General features: G+C 32.1%; 1 protein-coding gene across 6 annotated transcripts in view; it reads left to right on the top strand.

Annotated features, from left to right (window-relative positions):
* MBP (myelin basic protein) overlaps positions 1 to 25,882 on the top strand; it is a 205,306-nt gene that overhangs the window by 49,705 nt on the left and 129,719 nt on the right. The gene's annotated exons all lie outside the window — the stretch shown is intronic.

The raw sequence follows: 25,882 nt of genomic DNA, 5'->3' as shown, positions 1-25,882 counted from the left end.
TCACTTTAATTCTCTGAACTCATTTCTTTATCTGTGAAATGGAAGTAATATTGTAAAACCTAAATTTCAGAGTTTGGGAGAAAATGCTTTATAAACTGCATGATTTTCTATAAATATTATCATTAATATTTCCAAATCCCTACAAATAATAGATTTAAAGGCTGATATTTGGGTAACATCTAAGACCTCACATTTATTGTTATTCAGTCATTTCAGTTGCTTTCTTGGCAAAGATATTGGAGTGTTTGTTATTTCCTTTTCCAGTTCATTTCACAAATGAGGGAACTCAGGCTAACAGAGTTAAAAGACTTGTACAGAGTCACACAGCTATTAAGTGTCAGAGGTCCAATTTGAACTCAAGAAAATGAATCTTGCTGACTCCAGTTCCAGTGCTTTATTGTGCTACATAGCTGCCTGACCTCATGTATAATAATTCAGTATTCTGCTTTTCAGTAGGCAGAATCTGGCTTCATTAACCATGAAGGACTTAAATGAAAAGTCATTGTCATTTAAATCATGTACTTATGATAGATTCTAGAAGCCCAATACAATTTTGGCATGAAAAAGACTAAAGTGACTGATCTACCAATCAGTAGTATAGTATATAGTATATTATTATGAAGCACAAGATTCCATATCACCCTCTCAGAATCTTGTGTTTCATCATGATGTATATATATATATATATGATATAGAAAACTCAATTGAAAAGTCAAAGAACCGGGATTAAAATGCTATTTCTGCTGCCTTCTACATATGTAACTTTGGGCAAGTCAGTTTCTTATATCTAGACCTTAGTTTCCTCATCTGTAAAATTTAGACATCGTATTGTTGATATATAAAATCCTTCCTGTTCTAAATCATTTTACCTGAGATCTACCATTAATAAGTTCATGTTGTTGCCTGATAAAAATATTCTCAAACTCAATTATACATATATATGTATATATACTCCCTAAGAAAAGTATTAAACCATAAACTTTCAAAACAGAGCCAAAACCTAAATGGGTTTTTCACCTAAAAAAAGGTGGTCTAAATCTACTTCTCACTCCCCATACTCAGCTACCTTTTATCTCCTCTCATTAGCAATCAGCACACATCACTTAACTATCCTTTACAAGGTTTGGACCCCATTGGGGTCCATTCTTTATTACATGTGAGTAAGGGAAGTACAGTCCAGAAACATGAGTATCAGACAAAATGAATTCAGCAACTTTTGAAGTTTTTCTTTAGAACTCCATTTGGTCAACAATTTTTGTAGTTCTCTTCAGTAGAAATCCTTTTGCATTTGTTTACTGGCTTCTTTACAAATCAATTAACTTATTAATGTCATAGAATTTATTGGTCTCTAGTAATGGCTCTATCTCAGTACATGTATTGTCACATATATTTTCCAATTTTGTCTTAGATTTTTATTTCACTTACGTTAATTCCTTCATCAATCTACATTTTAGAGCTAATTGCTGGAAACATCATTATACCTACTTGTATAATTTATAATCAAGAAAGGTATTATCTGAATATGTTCATTTATTTAATGAGCTGAAATACTTTGCCATTAACCATATTTTACATAGTAAATTATATATGTGTGTGTGTGTGTGTTTATTTATAAATTGTATAAATATCCAGTTTTCGTTTTTAATAACTAGCTAGGTGAAAAAAAAACTATGCAAATGACTCCAGTAGTTCTTGCATCCTTACCAAAAAGCTTACCTTATTTCAAATATAAATTCTCCAAAGCCTTGTTTACATTTTTTTTATGCAGAACTGGTAGAGATGTTTAACAATGGCTGCTTATATAAATCTACTATCAATGAACTTTATATAATGAAATTTTTTACTATTTGTCTAAACTTGCATATGAACTTCATTCTTCTATCACTGAATTTGACAATTGTTTATAGTTTATGAAGGTATGTTTTAGAACTGAGGATAACAAATGACAACAAAGATTGTCATCCTCGTGTTTTATCCTAATTAAAATCATATGAGTGCTTTCTAGTTTCTGATGAATGGATTCAGAAATAAGTAAAGTAAGAAAGGACTGACTGGATCTCATTGAAACACCTCCATTTTAAATGTACCAGTCTTTATTTAGGAATTTTCTTTCCTTTTCACTAAAAATAATCAATTTTACATCTGAAAATTATCTAGCAAATGTGAGGCTAAGCTATAATATTTTGATAAACATTATAATCCATTTTATATTATTGCTAACAAACTCAATATTAGTAGTAATTTCTTTAATAACATTAAGAACTAATAACCCCATTAATAGAATAATCAGTAGAATAGAACTAATAAGAATTAATAATAAAATCTATAAATTGTATATGTTTTGGTAAACATAATTCATGGCTATGTTAATGTTATTAAAACTAATTATTAGTAGCAGTATTTATAAAACTAAAGACTAATAATACTTAAGATCTCTATAATCAATAAATTATGTGTCTTTTATGTGTGCATATATGTATTGTGTATTTGCATATTTCACCTTGGTATTTGCCCTTAAAGTAAATATTTTTTTATTAAAAATGAAAGTGAAGGGAGCAATTGTACTTTGAGAGACAGGATATTGAACATTTTGTGGCATTTAACATCCTAAAATGACTAATATAAGATTCCTATTATTAAAAATCTCTGAGCCTTTTACCAGTGGCTTCCTGTTATTTAATTACAATGAAACATTTTTCATTCACTAATGATATCTAAGTAACTTCTTTAAATTATTAGGAAGCTTCCAAATATCATATGTTAACAAGGAAAACAATAAATTTCTGTCTGTGCTTTTTAGGAGAGACGTGGTGGTATCAGTAATACTGAATTCATTTGCTTTGAATAGGGCTTTCCTGCAAAATCAAGTATTTAATGTTTAAAATAAATAAAAATTGCCTCCTTAAGGTATCATGTCAAGTTAGGATCTTTTCTTGCATGTGTCCAAAAAAAGTACTAAATTACAAACCATATAAAATATTTCTTGGACATGAGACCCTATAAGAGTTTGTTCATTTTGAATTGTAAAATAAAAAGAAGTGTTATTTGATTTTCAGAATTGATGTTTTGATGTTCTGTCAACTTACAAAATGGATAAAATGTTTAAGAAACTGATCCTATGTTTTGCCTAATAGACTAGATTAGTTCTGGGGAAACCAGAAGAACTTGTCTTTTGCTCCTCTGGTCTCTTTTCAGCTTTTTTTTTCATCCTCCTCTGTCTTTCTTTTATATCATTTAGTGTCTTTGTGCCCTTAAGACTTTACTCTCAAAAAAAAAAAAAAAATCATATTGGCTATGTTCTTTCAAGGGGATTTCCATTTTTGAGATTGTATTTCTGATTGGGAAATAAAAAACTTTATTGCCTGTTCAAGGGATTTCAATCAACACTAAACAAGAAAGAAAAAAGTTTCCTTATATTTGAGAACAGAAGTTTACCCAAAACCCTGAAATCATATCATACAGGTGGTTCCCTATTATACCTTTGAATAGTTTATCCAGTAAGACTTATGTGAAATTAGGAAAGTTCATTAAAGATGGGACATTTTAATTGAATATTTAGGATTCTTACACAACATGACAAATATGGAAATATGTTTTTTTTTTTTTAATTGCCAATATTTAACCTATGTGATAGTGCTTGCTACCTTGGGGAGGGAATAGCTAAGGAAAGGAGGGAAAAACATTTGGAACACAAAGTTTTACAAAAATAAATATTGAAAACTATATTTACATTTATTTGGAAAAGTAAAATAATATTTTTAAAAAGAATCCTCTCTCTGTCTCTTTGATTTTCACTATCTCCCTGTCTCTGACTTTCTCTGGCTCTCTGGCTCTTTTTTTCTGTCTATCTCTGTCATCTCTGCCTGTCTCTCTCTCTCTCAGTGTCTATCTCTGTGTCAGTGTCTATTTTTCTGCCTCTATTTGTCTCTCTTCCTCCTCCTCTCTGAACTGTCTCCTTGAAATATCCCTTTATCACCTTGTGGCAATGGAAAGAGCTCCTGGAATTGGAATTAGTGAACAAAGCTTTCAATGTTGCCACAGCCTCTTACTATATAAATTATTTTGGCCAATTAAGTCCTCAGTCCGGCAATTTGTAAAATTAGGGAATAGGACTAAATGACTTTTAAACAAACCTTTCAAATGATGACATATAAAGATGTCTTCCAAGTCTATATCTCAGACAAAACCTCTTCCCTGAGCTCCAGATCTATATTAATAATTATCTTAAGGGTGTTTCCACTTGGATGTCTCTGTCTTTAACTCAGTGTATCCAAAACTAAGTTTACTGAATTTTTCCAAAAGCACTTTCACTCCTTCATACTTCAGTAGTTGTCTCTGTGATACCAACATAATCTCCTCATTTAGCATCAGAAATGGTAGATGCCCAGTTTAAGTGATTTACCCAGCATCACATAACTAGTGTTTAAAACATGATAATCAACTTCAGAAACCCTTTCTTTTCACTTACAATGTTTCCTAATCTTGAAAAGTTTATACTTTCCTTTGCATTTCATTCACTGAATTTCTTCCTATCCAATAAAACTCATCTCAAACGGATCCTTCTCTCAGAAGCCTTTTCTGAGTCAGTAATGATCCTTCCTTCCTGAAACTTTTCAAAAGCTCTTCCTTGCAGCTCAAATTAACACATTCCTATATTATTTTGTGTTATAGAAGTCATATCTACCTACTAGTCTATAAACTACATGAGAACAAAAACTTTGTTTTGCTGTATTTGAATTTAAAGAACTACAAGAAGACATATATTTAACAGATTAATCAAAAGTGGGTTTTTTTCCCTCACCCTGATTATATGATAAAAATTTTCTAAATATTAAGGAGATCTGAAACCAGTTTATTGTGGGGTGGTTATCCTTTTCTGATTTCCATATTTTTCACTCTGTACTACAGGAAAATCCACTTTCTGTCTCATTTTCTTCTTTTATAAATTCTAAAAGCATGATGTGGCTGAACACACTCCTTTTCCAGTTTTTCTACTTTTCTAAGAATAAAAAACTAGTTTGAAAATTTCTTGGTGTAAGAACTTTGGTCTTTTTTTGTCTTCAACCAGTTTGGGGTAATAGTTTTGTTTGTTTAAATAGAGTGAAGTCAAAATTTTTCACAAACATTAGTAAGCAAAGCCTCATTCTAATATCAATTACTTCCTCAAACATTGGGAAACACTAGAATCAAATAAACGAATATTCCTGTAGTGATCACTTAATCTTTTAACATTCTGTACACATTAGTGGTTTAATATAAAGTTTACTTTCTTTTTTAAACTTATATTTTATTTAATTCTATTTACATTTAATTCATATTTATTATTATATACATTGAATTTTATTTACATTTTTCCTTTATGTATTTATATTTCCTCTATTTAAAAAAGATGAAGGTGGGGGAAAGTTTTTCCCTTTCAATAAATTTCTGTTGTGGATATATTAATGTCTAACTCCAAAGAAGGGAAATTTCATAACTTGAAGTAATTATTTTGATTTCAAAATTATAAGTTCTAGTAACATGCTGAAGATGGAGGTAAGTTTTTAATTCTGTTCAATTCAATCAATAGTAATCAATTGCCTGTTGTGAATAAGGTTCTGTGTTAAGTCAATAGAACAGAAAGATTTTTTTAAAAATTCAACTACTGCCTTCAAGAAACTTATAATCTAATAGATAAGATAAGGCATGCATTTAAAAATGTAATACAAAATAAAATGTGATATGATCAAGAAGAGAGAACCATATCAAGAAATTTGAGGAAAAACAGATGATTTTCATCTGGGAAGATCTGAAAGGTCTTCATAGAAGAAATAGGCTCTGTGCTAGGACCTCAAAGTAAAAAAAAAAAAAAATTCATTCAGAGATGTTAAAGAATCACATTTCAAGCTTTGAGAACAACTTAGATTAATGTTTGGAAGAGGTGAGTGAATGCTACAATCTAAGAGTCTCATGAATGGAATGTTTGGAGTATGTTCAGAGAAACAATATGAAATAAAGTTAGGAAGATAGTTTGGAAATAAATTGTGATAGACCTTAAATGCCAAGCTAACCAATTTATGTTTTATTTCTAGGCGTTGATTGGAGGTTTTCTGGCAAGAGAAATAGCATAGTCATATGTGTGCATTAAAAAGATAATTTTGTATAAAATTTTTAAAGGAAAAATTTTTATGTTAGATGGAGTGGACTTGGTGGATGTAGTTTACATGATTCTAATTTTGGGGTAAACTTCCAAAACCTTATATTATAAAACAAGTTGGACAAAGGCCTTCTTCTTTCCATTAGGCCAAAGTAGTAAAATAACCTTGGCCATATCCACATCATGCAACTTTTTCCCTCATCTGCTTGAATACATACTTGTTGGCTTTGTTATGTTCAATTAAGACCAGTCCAGTCTTCTGAAACATAAGAGTATCATACTCAGTGGTCAAGGGAAACTTCATGATGCCATAGTGATCAAACTTGTTTCTCTTTAGGGGGACTTTTCCAAGGGTGGTTGGGTTGTCTTTGAAGTCTTAGTGTCTTAGGTGACCAGAAGGTAATCATGATCATTCAAATCTTTTTATGGCTATGACACCCTTCAACATGGCCTTCAAAACTTGCTTTGGGAGACTATTTTATCTTGTAAATAAAACCAAATAGTCCTTAGCTATATTTGACCATTTTTTCTAAAGATGAATCTTATTTGTCTTAATGCCAGTCTTAATTGAGAAGGATTTAGTGTATAAATTAATACAGTCATAGTGATTTAAAAACACTCTATTGTTAATTATACAGTTAGTAAATATCAGAGTTTAGATTTGAACTCAGGTTTTCAGGAGTCCAAGTCTACCACTCTATCCACTAAGTGTGCCTAATGGGGTCACAGTGAGTCTTCCTAAGTCTTCCTGACTGCAGAGCCTATGCTCTATCCATTGTGCCACCGAGGTGCTAAAGCACTATATAATGTTAGATATTATCATTATTACCTATAAGTCATAAGCAAATGTTGGAGGTTCATTTTGGATGCAGATTTCTCCTAGCTCTAATTCAGCACTCTATCATTAATATTTAGCAGTCAAAGATACTAAAGAGGTCATTGTGGGGAAAGGAAAAAAAAGGAACATTTAAGTGCCTAAAATATGCCAGCACAGTGTGAAGTGCTTTACAAATGTTATCTTAATGGATCTTTACAAAACTCTGTAAGATTATGTTAACCTCATTATACAGATGAGGAAACTCAGGCAAGCAGAGGTCATATGACTTGCCCAGAGTCACACAGATAATAACTAAGGTTGTATTTGAACTCAGGTTTTCCTGACTCTTTGCCCAGGGAGCTTTAAGAGAGAATTTAGTTTAAACTTTTTAGTTTTCAAAAGAAGCTGAAACCTAGAGAGATTGCATTGAGTGATTTGTCAAAGTTTACATGGATAGAGGCAAAATCGAGATTTTAACCAAAGGCTGTAATCCTAGCATTATTTTTTATATCACCACTTTGTCTCTCAGCATTTATTGAGGGAAGTAGTTATCACAGAAGTAGAGCACTGGATCTGAAATAAGGACTGAATTCAAATGCAGTCTCAGATACCTACTAACCTGTGACCCTGAGCAAGTCAGTGTCTGCCTCAATTTCCCCACCTATAAAATGGGAATAATTATAACTCCCACCTTTCAGATTGTTGTAAAGATAAAATAATAGTTTAAAGCACTTTGCAAATATTAAAATGGCAAGCTATTTATGGCCCACCATTTTAACACCATTAATTTTTTTGGTAATGCAACATGGCTGTGAATCATGTAATATTATAATCTCTGAAGGGTCAATGTGATGAGTCACCCAAAATCAATGGAGCTACACATGATGGACATAAATAGAATTCCATCTGTTAATAGTGTTGAATTGGACACAGAAAGCAACCCAGAAGATAATATCCAAGAGATGCATGACTAGAAAAGGAAGGGAGTACCCTGGTTATACAAGAGCAAACAGTAGCCAATCAAAAACTCACAGACAGCACTGGTATCCATTTAAAGTCAAGAGATCTAAAAGAAGGCCTCTAACAATGCATGGAAGACAGAAACAAAAGTCTTATAGACTATAATTGGAGAAAGTATAGTACATCAGTGATATCTCAGATCCATTTAAGAGTATGTAGCTTTATATAGTTTTGAACTGCATAAAGATTTAGGGTATTTCCTATCTAAATGTGAATTATCAAAGCTACAAATTAATGGGGTTGATAAGTTATAAAATAGCATAGAAAAAAAGAGCAAAGAAAGGAAAGTCCTAGCTCTTTTGCTTGGAGAAGGTGGTGCATATAAACTGAAAGGAGGAAAAGAATATTAATGTAGAAATGATAGGAAGACCATTCCCTATGACTATCACTAGAAGAAATCTGGAACCAATAAAACAAAAATTCAATATTGAAGAAACAATACAATACTGAATTTTTAAAAATTGGTTCTAGATTCTTTCTTCTGGTAATAAAGAAATAAGCTTTCAATTTTTTAATCCATTATCTGACTACTAGTTGGTAAGAATGGTTATAGTGACATTTCTCTGAGATTCTTTTTTTTTAACAAGGCATTTGGAGTTAAATGACTTGCCCAAGGTCACACAGGTAGTAAGTGTTATGTCTGAGGCTAGATTTGAACTCAGGTCCTCCTGACTTTAGGGCCAGTTCTCTATCCACTATGCCATCTAGTTACCTCAAGACTTTCTTAATTGGATAAATAATAATAAGAGCAGGAAGTGTTTCAAATAAAATGGAAAATACCAAATGAAGAAAAGAAAAACAATTACAAATGAAAAGTTTCTAAGGAAAGATGAAGACTAAAATAAGAGAAAAATAGTGGTGATTTGAATTGATTTATAAAAGGAAGTGTTATGTGAAATGTTTAAATATTTTCAATTGTCCATTTCAAATAATTCAATGTCCATTCAAATAGTTCTATGAGCACAGAAGATGCTTGGATATTTAGATTAACCTGTTTTTTCCCCTCATAGAAGAAATAACATTGATATTATTCATCCATTCATTATTTATTAAGTGCCTGCTGTGTGCAAGGTTCTACTGTAGTTTATTATACTCTACACATTATTTTCAAAGAGCTTATGATCTGGGGAGGGCAAGGGGAGATACAGAGTTCAAGCAGAGGACTGAGAAATCTGAGGAGAAAGGGATCACTTATCTCTTAACAAAGGGGCAGTTCTCAACTTAACAAACAAGTTGTGTCTAAAAGTTCATTATACAGAGGATTATTTGAAGCTCCCTATTATTTTCCCATAGAAACAGTGTTAGAAATGATAATTAGGTTCCCAATACTCTTGCTAAGTGTTAGGTCCTATGATCATGGAACCATATAGTATAAGAAGAAAAAAAAAGAATGAGAGGATTTTATCTCTTTTTCTTTGGGTCACAGTGTCATAACCCTTCGAGGGGAAAATGTGAAATAGGCACTTTTTTTTGGCATCCTCCTATCCATCTCCATATTTTAGGAAGAATATTGCTAATTTTGAGAGAGCCCCTAAAAGACAACTTGGATGGTAAATCACCTTGAGCACATATACATAGAAAGACAAGTCGAAGCTATGGAGTTGGTTAAATTAAGGAAGTCATATGGTCATAATTATGCTTAAGGAATATTAATTTGTCATCATTGTCTTGAATGGAGTCTACATGAATCAAGAAACTAATTAGGAAGCTATTGTGATAATCTATTGAAAGATGGTGAGTACCTGAACTAAGGTGGTATCTGCATGAGTGGAAAGAATTCAGATGTGAGACAAGTTATGAAGTTATAAATGGCAAAATTTATCAACAGCTTGGATATGAGGTGTGAGAGAAAGTGAGAATAATGCCAGGAGATATGTTGGGAAAAATATTTGTATCTTTGACAGAAATAGGGAAATTTGTAGTGGAAAGAATGATAAGCTCCATTTTGGATATCTATTTTGAAATGTCCAATAGGCAATTGATGTTGAAGGACTGGACCTCAGGAGAGAAACTGGGGCCAAATAAGTAAATCTGGAAATTCTCTCTATAGAGATGATAGCTAAAGTTAGGAAAGCTGAGAAAGTTACCAAAAGAAAAAAAAGAGAAGAGGATCTGAATCAAAACCTCAAGGAATACCCACAATTTGGTGGACAAGATGGATTGATGATCCCACAAAGAAAATTGAAGGATGGTCAGACAGGTAAAAATAATACCAGAAATTAGTAGCGCTATGAAGAATCAAAGAGAGAGCATACAAAAGATGGTAGTCAACTTTGTCAAATGCAGCTGATAAATGGAAACACTGTAGGACTGAGAATTGTATTTCAGTATAATTGGTTTCCTTGGCAATCCTATGTGTTTTTCTTTTATGTACTTAAAAACATTCTGAGAAGGGGTTTTCAGTCTTCACTTCTAAAGTATACTTCTATGTCAGTAGTGATCAAGAGAGAATATTGCCACTTGTGTAATCTGGCATTTATAAGGTAGAGGCAGCCTAGGTAATAACTTTAAATTTTTTCTTTTGATCTTTTTTATTGTGAACTTTAAAATCTGGGGATATAATAGAAATATAAAAACTAATGCAGAGGAAACGAGCATGCATAGTACAATCTTCCATTTTAGATATTTGCATATCTCCAAGTCACACTTGTCTAATCCTACACTAATTTTTTCTCATTTTGCATAAAGAAAAAACATATTTTTAAATGAATTCTTTCTTAACTTTTTATCGTGAGCCATAATAGAGAATTTGAACAGTATTGTTCACTTGGGAAACAATTTTAAGGAAGGAGAGCTGTGAAATAGCTATTATTTTAGTTCTAAAAAGAAGCAAAAAAGAATTGGTACCACTACAGCACAGCAACATAACAGCTATTATCTGGAGGAAAAATTCTCATTTCATATGACTTCTGATATTTTCTTTTTTACAGGAAATCTGTCAGCATCTTCTATCCCATAATGCTATTGTCATATCTTTCTAAAATGAGCTTTGTTAAAAGCTGGAGTCATTTTCCCTTTCTTTACATTAATACCTGAGGGAAATGAACACCATGAATGATAAAAGGGCCATACTGAATGGTAGCTCTGCCATATATCTATATTTCTTCTTCAGTGAAATTTACAAAAATACCTAAAAATAATGAAAAAACGCTGGAGCGCTTAGCTTACAAAAGTCAAAAGCATCCTGAAAACTTACATTTAGGCATCTGTGAGTTCTTTGTACCAGTTATTTAAATCAATTGAATTAGACTGATGAGTCATTTAAACTGCATGACCTCAGAAAACAGTGACATTTAAGGGATCTGATTATTTTTGTAGAATCACAGTAGATCTAGTAATGTGTATTAGCATATTTGAGTCATTATTAAAAGTCATATTCTGTCTCAAGACTTTCTACAGACATGATTGAATCATAATCTGAAATATGAAGCATAAATCTACAACTATATACATAAACATTGAATTCACTCTATAATTATATCAATAGTCAATAAAATAAATTTCCACTTTGAGAAAGACTTTGAGTTTATATCAAGGTTCCTAACAGCTGAGCCTTAAAATATTGCTGATATTTTTTCATCACTGTGATTTATTTTCATGTGATAAAATTTTCAGCTCAAAGGTTATAAAGAGGAATCACAAATTTATATTATTTTCTCCCATTATCAGAACATTAAAAATATACTTAAATCTTTTAGTTTTGTTTTCATATCATTAATTTTCAGCACTTATATATGCTAGTATTATAACAGATTAAATTTTCTACTAAGAGCCATGTATTCAGCACTTATTTTTCATCAGAGATTATCTTTTAAAATATGCATTTATCATATCCTTTTCATAGAACAATTCAGTTACTGAAAATTTAAGTTATTTTTCCACAGCAACACAGAGATAAAATCAGAATTACTTAGGTAGTGAGACAATAATAGATTCTGAAGCCTGAATTACCTATATAATTGTGGTTATGTGGGTTGGCCAGATAACCTTCAAAAGTCTTAGAACTTTTTCAGAGGCCTGAAAGTACCAGCACTTTTGTTGTCAATAAAAATAATGGCTAGTATTTGCATAATACTTTTAGGATTGCAAGGCACTTTACATAAGTTATCTCATTATATCCTTACTATAACCCTGTAGTTGTAGATACAACTATTACTTCCTTATTTTATAGATAAGAAAATTGAGACTTGTAAGGTTAAATTGTCCAGGCTAACACTGTTGATAAATGAAATGTCTAAGGCAGTATTTGAATTCCTCAGTTCTAGTACTGCTATATCCACAGGTGTTTTTTAGTCCTGTGTTCAGAACCACACTGAGTTTTGTTTTTTGTTTTGTTTTTAAGTAAAAGGTAATTCACTATTTAGTTGTTGAAATAAGATTCACATAGTTCTTTTTAAAAAGGACTCATTCAATTTATTAAAAATCCTTCAGATGTATTCTTGGGATTTTGCCTTTCCATTTGGACTAATTCCCAATTAGGAATATTAGACCATTTGAGTATACCTCTTTTCTCTCAACACTTTGAAATCTGCTTTACCAAAATGGAAAGTTTATATCAGATTATCCCTGGCTTCCTCTTCACTGTCACAAATGTTATGATGAAATAATCACTTGCCTCAAATTTTCTTGTTTTTCTTATGTCTTCCTATTTTCTTTACCTAAAACTATGCATACAAATAAGTGACCAAGCTTGTTATCTTGTCCTTATTTGGGGTGAAATATAATTGGTCTTCCTTTCCTCATCTCTCTCATTTTCTAATTCACCCTCCACACTAGCTAACCAAACAATTTTCCTAAATTATAGATCTTACTCAGCTTGTCACTCTCCTACTAAAAATCCTCATTAGCTCCCTGGTGTATCTTAAATGAGAATAGAACTCCTCAGCCTAGTGTTTCAGGCTGTCTTCAACACTCTAACTCCAACCTTATTTCTGGTTTTATTTCACATTACTCCCCTTTGTGCACTATAAGTTCCAACCAAACTGCTGACCAAATTCAAAATTCCAATTTTCCCCTCTGTTAATTCACACAAGCTATTATCTGTGCCAATATAGCACTTCCGCTTCATCTCAATCTTTTAAAACCCTTGTTTTCCTTAAAGGTTCTGCTTGGGTACCAATTTCTCCATGGAGTTTTCCCTTTATCTCTTATTGTATTTGTTCACATTCTTTTTTTCTCTATCTATCTGTCTCTGTCTTTCTCTCTGTGTGTGCTTCTGGCTTTCTCTGTCTCTTTCTGTGTTTCTCTCTCTCTCCCAGTCTCTCTCTATGTCTCCTCAGTCTGTCTGTCTCTCTGTTTTGGTCTCTCTGTCTCTGTCTCCCTCCCTCCCCTTCCCCACCTCCCCCCCCCCCCCTTCCATTATATAAATTGATGTAGATGTATCTCACCAATGAGATTTTAATTGTTGGGCAGAGATTCTAATTGTTTTCTTTGTATTTCTAGGGCCTAGCCTATTGCCTTTCTTTTGTTAGGTGCTTACTGAATCTCTGTCCGATTAAAGAACTAGAAAAATAGAACAAAATTGTGCACAGTCAATTGTATGATGGCATGTTATAAACAATAGATGTTTTACTTAATCCATTTAGTCATGTCTTCCCATCTCTAAACCTTATTGTCAGTGTGGTAACTTTCCCATTTCAACAACCTATTCTTAGTACAATGAAATAAAGACTGTCAGTCATCATTTAGAGAAGACATGAATTCTTAAAAACAACGTAGTTATATATAAGTACAACATAAATGAAACAATAGTAATGTGTATGGTTCTAATTAAAAATATGCCAATGAGCTATTATTTTGAATATGCAGGGGAGTCTATGGACTCTTGGTCATATTGGAGTTATTGTCATGTTTGGAAAGAAATCTTAGCCAAAAGCTTTGATTATCTTGGGTTTTCGGGGCAGAGGGGAAAAAACCAGTACATTAAGGTGACTTCTGATGGTGGTGGTGTTTGGCAACAATGTTGGAATTCTCTGTAGTACTCAAAGATAGTTTAATAAAAATTATAAATAAAGTATCCCAGCACCTGGTATCAGTATCCATTTGGACATGCTCACATCAAGTAGTCTGTAAGTCTGAATATATAAGATGTTCTTTAAAAATTTATCAAAAGTCAATGTCTAATGAAGAATTTCAGTTAAAAAAAAAACCAAAAAAATTCCTCTGAACCATTGAGACAGGCTACTTCAGAGAGTTTCTGAGCTATGATAATTGCAGGAAACTGAAGAAAATTATATTTATGTAGCCTTTTTTGTTTTAGATTCATTTTCCAGGAGGGTACTATAAAAGAAAGAACACTGTACTTGATTTTAGAAGACCTGGGTTTCAGGTCCTTCTGTTGCATGTAGTACTTTCTGGATGTATGACTTTTTTCATGGCATTTTATCCTTCTGACTCTCATTTCCCCAAACATAAAATGAGGTTAATAATATTTGTACTACATTCCAAGCTTATATGAGACAAACATTTTCTAAATATTTAAAGCTCTATATATGGGGAGTTACTAGTTTTATTACTCACACAGTGACTATAAAAAAGATAGAACTTTGTTAGATATTGTATTTAAGTAATTCATTAGTTTGGTAGTGTATGAATTACCTCCCAATTCATACAGTAATTCATACACCTCCCAATCCAGCATCTAGATAGTACAGTGAAGAGAACACCAATCAGACTTAAAGTCAGGAAGATTTGGGTTCAAATTTGGCCTCAGACATTTTAGAAGCTGTGTGATCTTGAGCAAGTCATTTAAACCTGTTTACTTCAGTTTCCTCATCTGTAAAATGAGCTAGAGAAGAAAATGGCAGACTAATCCAGTATCTTTGCCAAGAAAATCCCAAATGGGGTCATGAAAAGTCATATACAACTTAACAGCAAGATTTCAGAATAGCATAAGATCCATCCAAATGTTTTAAAACTTTTAAGAAAACTTCATAGCATCTAAATTCACTTTCTATGTCCAGAGTAGTATGATGTAAGTAGGAATAGTTAGCTATATTGATAAATTTGTGAACTCATTTATGTGGGTATGCATTTTTTTTTTTTTGGCAGATCATACCTTAGCCTTTCCTTCTCTTATTTTTGTCTCACGTCACCAGATGCCTATTAGACATTTTGAAGTACATATGCCCCAGTCATATTATCCATTACATTTCTGTAAATTCTCTCTAGGGAGTCCACCCATTAAACTTGAGGTCTTACTTTAAATATTTTTATTTGCATGGTTTCCAGTAGAGCAACTGAGGTGTTCTTTGGCTATCTTTTACTTTGTCTGCATGACTTGCTTACTCATTTTCTGTTTTTATACCCCTTAAATTTGATCAGGCCACTATTATTTATTAATAGTATCCTACAACATTCTTATTCTGATCATGTGCAGTTCTGCATTTTGCATGGCATATAATTTTCATTCATCAGAGACTGTGGTATTCTATAAATTGAAGCCATATAGTATCACATGATAATCAAAAAATGAGTCTTTGTTGAAGAGAGTAGCCTAGGTTTATTAAAAACCCTGTGAAATTTCCTAAGTCAATCCACCTCATTTTCCCATTCAGCTCTCAACTCAATATGTTAATTCACATATGGTGTTGCCTAAGACAACTGTATTAATTAATCAGTTTTGTAAGTTGTCCATTCAGATGCTTGTCATAGTCTACACAATAGACATTCTTATCCACTTTCTGTCTCCTGTGTAGGTAGGTAAAGTCAAACTCTTTTAAAAAATTTTTTTAATATTACAGCTCTCATTTAGGAGGCTCTACAGTGTTCTGGGGCTTGATGCAGTCAACACATCATCTATACACTGAAGTATCAGAAAGGTATTACCATCTATAGAGAATCCCACTTCAGTGTTTATTTTGTGACATTACATGACATTAGCAAATATGTTTGGTGATCATATATCTCACTTGATGTTCATAATTAGTCAATGGATAAAGTTGTCTGATATCATTCAAGGATTCTTGTAGGAGTTTTACAAGGAAACAGAATTGTTGAAAGATAGGTTTAAAGGCAGCATCTTTCTCTGTAAATTAATTTTGTTTTCTGATAGTTAATAAATAAGTGCAGTGGAATCTTATGCTTTTTATTCTTTTCAGTCAGTTATATGGCTATAAAGATGCGATCCACTGTCAGATATTTCATTTGTGAAATCTTGTTTACTTCTAGTAACTTCATTGAAGATGTCCCTGACATACATGAAGATGAGAAATCAAACTTATAGATCACTAGCTATTTATATTTTCTCAATCATCTTTTTAAAATAAAAATAAGGTCTATATTCCTTCTTCAACAAAACATGCTCCATAAGCTCTGGTGGTCACCTATCTATTATCTCCAGAATCAATCCAATTTAAAAATCACTTATTAAGTTCCTACTATATGACAGGCACTGTGTTAAGCACCAGAAGTAAAATTATTTTTTTAAAAAAGAGGAAAAGACTGCCTTCCTTTAAGGAGCTTACAATTTTTAAATTATAAGCTAAAAATGCTTTTAATTATTTTATTTTTAAGGAAATAATGACAAAGCAAAATGCAAGCAAACAACAATAAAAAAACATGAAAATATTATGTTGTGATCCATACTCAGTTCCCACAGTACTATTTCTAGGTGCATATGGCTCTCAAGGAACTTACAATCTAATAAAACTCCACTATCTGTCATTTAAAACTCTTTATTAACTGGGTCCCATTTTACTTTTCCAGGTTTTTAAATCACTACTCTTCATGTACTCTACAATTTAGGCATATTGACTATATCTGTTCCATATATATCATGTGCAAAGAGATCTTATGAAAATAAATATACTAATTTCTGTAGCAGAAGATGAAGATATAGAAGACTTTTATGAAGAATTTAGTATCCTTCAAATTCTTTTGAAGCTAGAGGGGTAAATGTAATATATAATTAGATAAAAAATACTTAGAATATAATGTAATTAGAAGAGGAAAAGAATGCTAATTATTGTGAGGGATCAGAAAAAATGTTCTGGAGGACCTGGCACCTGAAAGAAGATAAGGATTCTGAGATATAGATGAGAAGGAACTAGTATATGGTAATCTTGTATGAAAATGTGGAGGTAAAACCTAGATGAAAACAGTGTCATATTAAATGAAAGAATTCATTTATTTATTTCAATTTCTAGTACTAAAAATTAACATATATATGATTTTTGGATGGCCAAAACTTGTAAATAACTGGTTTAAATAATGACATTATTAAGTTCAGACTTTGTCAAAGTATATTTAACAACTGGGAGCTTTCTGTATAATGTATTCTCAGCTTACTCTGAGTTTAATTGTACTCCTCAAATAACAATAATATTTCCCACTGTTTGAGAATTTCTAATTTATCTGAGACCAGAATAGTATGTTCAAAGTACCTAATCTCTTGCTGACATTCCATCAAAATTTTTTCAATTTATACTTAGTTACAAATTCTCAATTTTGTGCAACATTGAAGCTTTTTTAATGAATCCAAAGAAATCTGTTCTTTCCACCATTTAAACTAACATATTTTACTAAAATAAGAATTGTTCCAATTCACTAACTAGGATTATAGTCTAGAAGAAACAGAAAAGTAACCCAAATATGTTTCATTTGACAAATGAAAACCTTTTAACTTTTATAAATGTGAAGTAGAAACAAGTCTCTTTTAGAATATGTAAATTACAACTACAGGTTGAGATTAGAAAACAGATAATTTCTCAGTGACTTTTGAGGAGAACATGCTATTGTGGGGGAAAAAGGGGGGAGAGGGGAAGGAATACCTTTGGGATAGACTGAATTACCAACAATACAAGAGGGACAAACATAGCAAAGAACAGGTATGCATGAAAGCCAGAAGCCCTCTTTGTCTGTTGTGGGTCTCCAGGACCTTTAGGCCCTTTCTTCCCTACCCAACTGCTAAAGTTGAAGAAACTGAAGTCCTGCCTTCTCTCCCTAGTTCTCAGGACTTTTAGTAACTTGGACAGAAACTGGACAATCATTATCAAAGCCTTTGACTAGCATCCGCTCTCTATCTCCAGCCCATTCCTTACCTAGCTAAGAGTGAGACTGTCCAAGTTTAGGGGCAGCTCAAGGGTGACTATTACCAGTATTTAGAAGGGAAGGAAAAGCTCTTCAGTCCTTGTCACTAGTTGGAGGGCTGAAGAGAAATTGTAGACTGGAATTGAAGCCAGGAAGATTACTTCTAACACTAGACATGTGGTCCCCACAAGTCATTTAACTTGCATGACTGTGTATTCCAGTACCAAAAAAAAAGTCCTAGATTTGGATTTAGAAGATTTAAGCTTAAATCCTAGTATTGCCTCATACTCTCCATATGGTTTGGGATAAAACATTTAACCCCTTTTGGTCTTGGTATTATCATCTCTAAAATAAGGGGGTGAAAAAATGCTAGCTCTGGAATTGGAGGTCCAGAATCATCTTGCCTTTTGATAACTACTGATTTCTTCTTGTGTGAGCTTTGGGAAACCAATTAACCTCTCTGGTCCTTAGTCTATTGTATTATATGAACTCAAAGGTTCCTTCCAAATTTCCAAATCAGAAATGCTGATTTCTGATGCTTCTTCTTGCTCTAATTCTCCCAATCTCTGATCCTATTAAAGCTTCATTTCCTCATCTGTAATATGGGAATAATGATGGTTTTGGTAACTACATCAAAAGGATATAATCAGGTTCCAAAGATAAATTACATAAAAGGTTTTGCAAAGTTGAAAATGCTACATAAATGTCAGTTATTATATTTCATTAATAATCACAGTGTGTGGGATGTAATAAATGGTTGTTGACTAGGAGTCAGTAGAGGAACAATGCAATTACAACAATTGGGAAGTGATTTGATTCCTGTGAAGTACAGACTTACCTTTATAAAAGAGGTGACCAATTCTTTTATAGATTTATTTTGACACTACAAAGAAGAATTGATGAGTCTGTTGAGGAAGGTGTTAGTTTAAGGATTATAAGGATTACAAATCATAATTACTTTTTAATGAGCCTGAATCAGTTAACTTTTTATTGAAATAGTTGGAATAATAAGTCACTTATAGTGCTACTAGCTAGTAGTATTTTTTTGTTTTATTCTTTCCTGAGTAAGATAAGGTTGCATATATATTGCTACAACAAATTAGATATTGAATACAGTGTTTCCAGACCATGTTACAACTGATTTTTTTCTTGTCAATGAACTTCTGTCGGCCAGACTATCCAAAATTTGGTACTCTAGGTCAAAATTGGCCTGAATCAAAATGTTTATGTTGTATTCAGTTGTTTCAGCTATGTCTGCCTCTTCATGATCCCATTTGGGGTTTCCTTGGCAAAGATATTGCAGAAGTTTGCCATTTCCTTCTTCAACTCATTTTACAGATAAGGAAACTGAGGAAACAGGCTGAAGTGACTTGCATGGGGTCATACACCTTCTAAGTATCTGAGGCCTGATTTGGATGCAAGGCTTTCTGACTGCATTTACTTGCTTCCAAATGCCTATATATCGATTTAGAATATAGATATTTACATTACTATATTAGTGAATATAAAAGAAAACACATGGTTGACAATTCTGTAACTAAAAATCACACTAGTTTATTTTTTCATTTAATATTGTAAAAAAAAGTTCAGTATATTCCAATAATTGTAAAGACTGAAAAGAAAGATATTTTCATTTCCTATCTTTTTTCTATGCATTCAATTTAGAATACATTTGCTTGGGTTTTTTTTTTTAATTATTATTATTCTAGAACATTTTTGGATAGCTGGAAAGTTTTGTTAGAATAGTTTGAAGATGATTGGTATTAAAATAATTTTTTTAAGTCACTTCATTAGTTGGGAGATTTATTTATTTATTTTTATGAATGACCTCTCCTTTATTACACATATCCTGGTTTTTAAATTAACTAAAAAGTTAATTTAGAATACATCTTTAAAATTGTATTGTGCTGCCTTGGCATTTGTTTGTGTCATGTTATCGTTTTTTTGACTTTTAGAACACAGAGACTTTATATATATGTGTGATTATATTCATCTGCATACCTAGAATTCCACACTCTGATAATTATGAAGGTGCTATTATTATAATTGTGATAGCTTAATTGCCTCAATTTAATGATAGTATATTTAAACTGGAGTGTGAATAAAATGTTATTAATTTTATTGAACTTTCATATGTAATTTTATGTTTGAAAATAATATATTTACTATTTTGGATACTCAAATTAATGTCAACATAGATTATATATGAGCAAGCATACATTACTATTGAAATAAATAAAGCACTTTGGTAATGACATTACCAAAACATAATGACTCAACTACAATAATATAGGTTATTCAAAAGTACTTCTTAGTCTTGTAACATTCCCAAATTGAATTAAGGCATTTAACAAGATATTGATGTTATAAAAACTGCTTTAAAGAAGGTTCAAAACTTATGTAAATATAATTTTCTGTTGTCCTGGAAGGAAAGTTGATTCCATTTGAATTCAGTATTAAGAATCATCTCACAAAAGAAGTTTGTGTTAGAATTTGTAAATGATTCTATATTCATAAGTAACCAGCTGTCTGGTAGTTAACTCTTGGACAATGGTTTCACTAAAAGTATAGGTGTATAGGGTTGGTAAAGATACCCATGAGCAGTAACAGAGCTGATTTCTAATGACTACCTGGAACTAGTTTTATGTCCCAGCAGCTCATTTCTGATTCCCACTCTGTGATTTTTTTTTGTATCCCAATACTGTTACTTCATTTTCTATTCTCCCTCTGTAGTTCTCCATTCATACAACTTGTATTTAGGCATTATGGTACCTCTTCCAGACCATTCAAGTGAGAATGGATTATAGAAAGAATCCATTATTTCTGGATTGACTGATACTCTCTAAGTTGCTTCTTGAAGATTGAGTGGTATTCTCTGAGCTGGAACAATTTGGCCAAAATATATTAATTTCTATACATATTTTAAAAAGTGAAGTAATATGGAAATAATTGAAAGGAAGAAGAGCTTTTGTTGAGTAGAATGGAATTAAGAGTAGGGATATTTGTTAATAGAGTGGAAAGTTATTTTCTTCTGTAATAGGGTTTTAAGAAATACCATACACCAATATTATATGTTTATAAGAGAGGAAATAAACACTAGGTTTTTGATACTTTTAACACAGAGATTCAGTTATGTAGTTGTATCCAACTATTTGAAAGTGACCAATGAACTAATTCCCTCATTCAATAAAGGAGGAATATTATTAAATTGGTAGAATGTAGAGTACTTTATAAGGTGCTAGAGAGAGACACAAAATTTAGATAGGAAGTTATCCTTGCCTTGAAGCTTAATAATTAACTGTGAGGGGGAAGAATGGAAAAGCTTAGAAACAGGTAACTATAATACACATTACATAAATGCATTAAAGAGTAGTTTGTTTGGCTTTTTTTTTTTAAGTGATGTTTGTGGTCCATTTGAGAAAACATTATTTCTGGGGACAGATTCAAGATAGTTGCACCTAGTAGGTGAAATTTCCCTGAACTGAAGTATCTGCTGGTAGGGACTTAATTCATTAAACTATATTCCAGTTATCAGAAGCTGACTGCAAAGAGAAGAATCAAAATGAATTATTTTAAAAATTTTGCTTGAACAAGTTGAAGCATATGATTGTGATGGAATACTACTGTACTATAAGAAATGATGAACTCGATGATCTTAGAAAAGCATGGATAGAATTGCCTGAAATAATTAAGAGTGAAATGAATTGAACCAAGAAGACCTTGTATTCAGGAACAGCAATATTGTTTTAAGAACACCTTTGAATAAATAATTTTGACTTTAAAAAAAACCTAAATTACTACAAAGAATGTATGATTCTTCCTAGTCTAATTAGATACTATCTGCATCCTGAGAAAGAACTGATAAATAGAAGTATGTATAGAATTATTTTACATACACACACACACACACACACACACACACACACACACACACATTGGTATCTTATGGTAGCTATCTTTAGGGTGCAAGGCAGAAAAGACAAAAAAGGGAAAAAAAGAAATTTATATAATAATTTTATTATATATTTTAAAGGATGGCAAGTTGTTATAATAGATTTGCAGTTCAATGTGCAGCCATCTTTTTGATTATATCATGGAAATATTTTTTATTCCTTAAATTAAAAATAATTTTAAAGCATTATATACAAGTTTGAGAATATCATGATTACAATGTCATGATAGGAAAAGTTATAGACAATTGACATTTAGACTTTTAAAAGTTGCCCTATATATATATATCATCTTTTAAGCAGAGTATCTAGTAACATTAAGTCCAGCTATTTTTGTAAAGTTCTATTTATTTTAAAAGGAATAAAAGATGCTTTTAACAATGTCAAGCAAAATATGTTATGAGTAACTGCTCAAATACATGGTCATTTACTTCAGTTGAACAAATATTATTAAGACCATCCTATGGTTCAGTAATTATGCTACACATTGAAGATGCAAATGCAAAAATGAAAACTCTTTGCCACAAAAAAACTTAACATTCTACTTGAGGAGTAGGAGGAGATAATGAAATTTACACAAGTAAATGCAAAAGCTATATAAAGCAAATATAAACTGATTTGGGGATAAGAATATTAACAACTAGGAAGATAAAGACAGGTATATAAGAGAAGAAACTTAAGCTAGCTTTTGAAGGGAGGGAGTTCTAAATTACAAAAAGCAAAATTGAGACACGAGATCATTCTAGTCATAAGGGCCAACCTATATAAAAATGTTGAAGAAAGAGATTAAATGTCATGATGTCATGGAACATCAATAGGCAAGTTATTAACCGAGTTCATGAACAATTGTAAAGAGATAGGAATGCAAATCAGTAAACTTTGTATATTATTTTAGAAGTAGTAATGATCCACTGAAGTTTCTTGATTAAGGGAATGATATGGTGAAATATATGCTTTAGGAATATTATTTTGACAGCTATGTGGAAGATGAATTGGAGAGAGGAAAGAAGCAGGGAAACCAAGTATGAAGGTATTGTAGTGATCTGAACAAGATTATTAGGGTCTGAGTTGGGAAGATGGTTATGTGAGCAGATCGAGAGGGATGCATTTGAGGACTGTAGTGGAGGCAGAATTGACAAGATTTATCAACTAGTAAAGTGTGCAAGGTGAATTGAGTGCAAAAAACTACAGTCATAATCATGACTCCTTAGCTATCATGATGGAAGTAATTTCCTACTACTTCACACTGTAATTCTTAAGCCCCCATCAATGTGCTTCTTGATGATACAATTAACTCTTAAACATGAAAAATATACTAAGCAAGACAACAACATTTATGACATTATATACCTAGTGCAAGCAAAAGCAGGAGTAATCAAATTATACTGATTTCCCCCCTCCTCATAAATCATTATATTCTCCTATCAATATGTACTATGTTTGTACCTGCTGGAAGAAAATGAATTCCCATAAGTGGAGAAATCCATGTATTTGGAGCTTCTCACAACTCTGAACTTCAGATATACATATTATTGGTCTCTTAGAAAACTTTCTGCCTCTATATCATCTATTCCTCTTCTAAGCTCTTTTGCTTCTGGTTAAAAAAAAAACTTCAACTCTGCTATTCTTTGGCTATTGACACAGTGTCAATAGTAAAGCAACATCATTACTCTCTTTCAGTGAAAAAGTAACTCTGAAACTAGAATCTGTAGCTCTCCAAGTCTTTTCCTGTGATTGGGTGCTGAAGCAGTGACAAGCAGCTCCCTTAAACCAGAGATCTACAGAGTTCTTGAGTCTTGTTCCCTGGGGGTCTGAGAAGTTTCTCCTTTGAAAGCTATAAAAGGCAAAGTAGTCAAAACCCTGAGAGGAGTTTCCTCTCTTTTTCTCTGTCTCTATCTCTGTCTCTCTCTCTCTCTCTCTCTCTCTCTCTCTCTCTCTCTCTCTCTCTCTTTGTCTCTCTCTCTTTCCCCTACTCAATAAACTCTAGTGGTTCCTATCACTTCCATGATCAAATATAACATCTTCTGTCTGGTATTTAAAATTCTTCATAACCTAGTTTGCTTCTAGTTTTCTTATACCTTATAATACAGGCCTCCTTACTGTTTCATAAATAATATCCTCCATTTCTTGGCTTCAGGCATTTTTTTTTCTGGCTGTCCCCCCATGCCTAGAATATTTTCCCTCTTTATCTCCACCTTTTGCTATCCCTAGTTTCTTTTAGGTCCCAACCAAAATGCTATCTTCTACAGGAAACCTGACCTCTTTTTAATTCTAGTCCTTTTCCTCTTACTTATTTCTTTTTTATCCTGTGCATATAGCTTGTTTTTATATATTTGTTTGCATGTTGCTTTCCTCATTAGGTTGCAAGCTCTGTGAGGACAGGAACTGACTTTTGCTTCTTATTGTAATCTCAATGCTTGGCACAAAGCCTGATACATAGTGAGCACTCACTGTAAATGTTTGTTGACTGATAATAGTTTCAAGTGACCATGGGAATCTAACCCAGGTTATCTATTAAATCAAAGTAGTAGAGTAGAAAAAAAAAAAAAAGATTAGATCACAGTCAGTGAAACTTTGTTTAAATCCAAGTCCTTTCATTTACTATCTGTGTTGCTTGGGGCAAATTTATCGTTTCCTCATCTATAAAATCAGGATGTTGAACTAGATGGCTTATGTGACTCCTTCTACCTCTAAATCTATGAGTCTGTGACCTAATCAGACCTTTCTGTAGAAAATCTTTATCCTTGCCCTAAGAATAAAGAATATTTAGTAATGATTTCTCAGACACTTAGAATATAGCTAAGCCTACTAAACAATTTCATTTATCTCTATTGCTAACTTTAGGCCCAGTCTCTGCTTTATTGTTTCCTACATTCCTGAGCAGTTAGTATGATAATTTTCAAAGTTCCATACTTCCAAGAAAGCAGACACAGAACCTACATCATGAATGTCTAATTTAGCCAACCAAATACCTAAAGAACACAGATTTTGCTGCCCCCCCATGCAATGATTATCCCTCTGCATCTCCTACTCTACTCCCCTTTTTCTTATGCTAGAATCACATGATCATTACATATATGTGCTATTCTATTCTATGCTGTCTCTTGGGACATATACTGCAATGAAATGTCTTAAAACTGAATCTCAGGAGAAAAAGTAGGATATTTAGAGGGAGAGAGGAGTAGAAGCCCTGGGAGACTGTATAATTCTTCTCTCATTATGAAAGAGCAGAGATTCATTTAAATTCATTTCCTTTATCTTCTGGGTCATTGACTAGGGAAGGAAAGGGAGGGTACCAGCATTTTTAAAATACCTACAAGGGTCAGACATTATGTTAAGCACTTCACCATTGCTATCTCAGGTGATTTAATAACCTCAAGGTAAATGCTATTGTTAACCTTATTTTACAATTATAGCAAAGTGAGATTTGCTTGCCTAGGGTTATATATTCATTAAATGTTTGGGGTCAGATTTGAACTGATTCACCTCTTAGAGCTCTATCTACTGTAGCATGTTTTTTAAACTTTTTTCACCCCAGGCCCTTTTATGCCCAATAAATTTTTGCATTATACCAGGTATATATATATATATATATATATTCTTCCATTTAGAGGATGCTTTGGTTTGTCAATCTTTAAAGAGTTAAGATTCTTAACTTTATAGCTACAAATGAAATATAACTTGTTTTTGTAGGACTTCTTTGAAGGATAAGAATATTCTTCCTTTATAAACTTTTAAAATTTAATTTATAGATTCCTTTTACTTTGCCAGGAATACAAAATATTTAGTCATTTTGTTTACCAGTGTCATATATCATGCCTTCTTTATTTGTTATCTTTAACATTAAAAAAAGAACAGAGTTTAATTTTCGTGGCAAATGCCTTTATTTGAGAGCATATAGCTTTATAAAAATCTTAAAATTTAAAGGTT

The sequence above is a fragment of the Antechinus flavipes genome, chromosome 1, assembly GCF_016432865.1.
Source record: "Antechinus flavipes isolate AdamAnt ecotype Samford, QLD, Australia chromosome 1, AdamAnt_v2, whole genome shotgun sequence".
Taxonomy (NCBI): Eukaryota; Metazoa; Chordata; class Mammalia; order Dasyuromorphia; family Dasyuridae; genus Antechinus; species Antechinus flavipes.
Note: the sequence above shows the minus strand (reverse complement) of the source record. Positions and strands in the feature narration are given on the sequence as shown.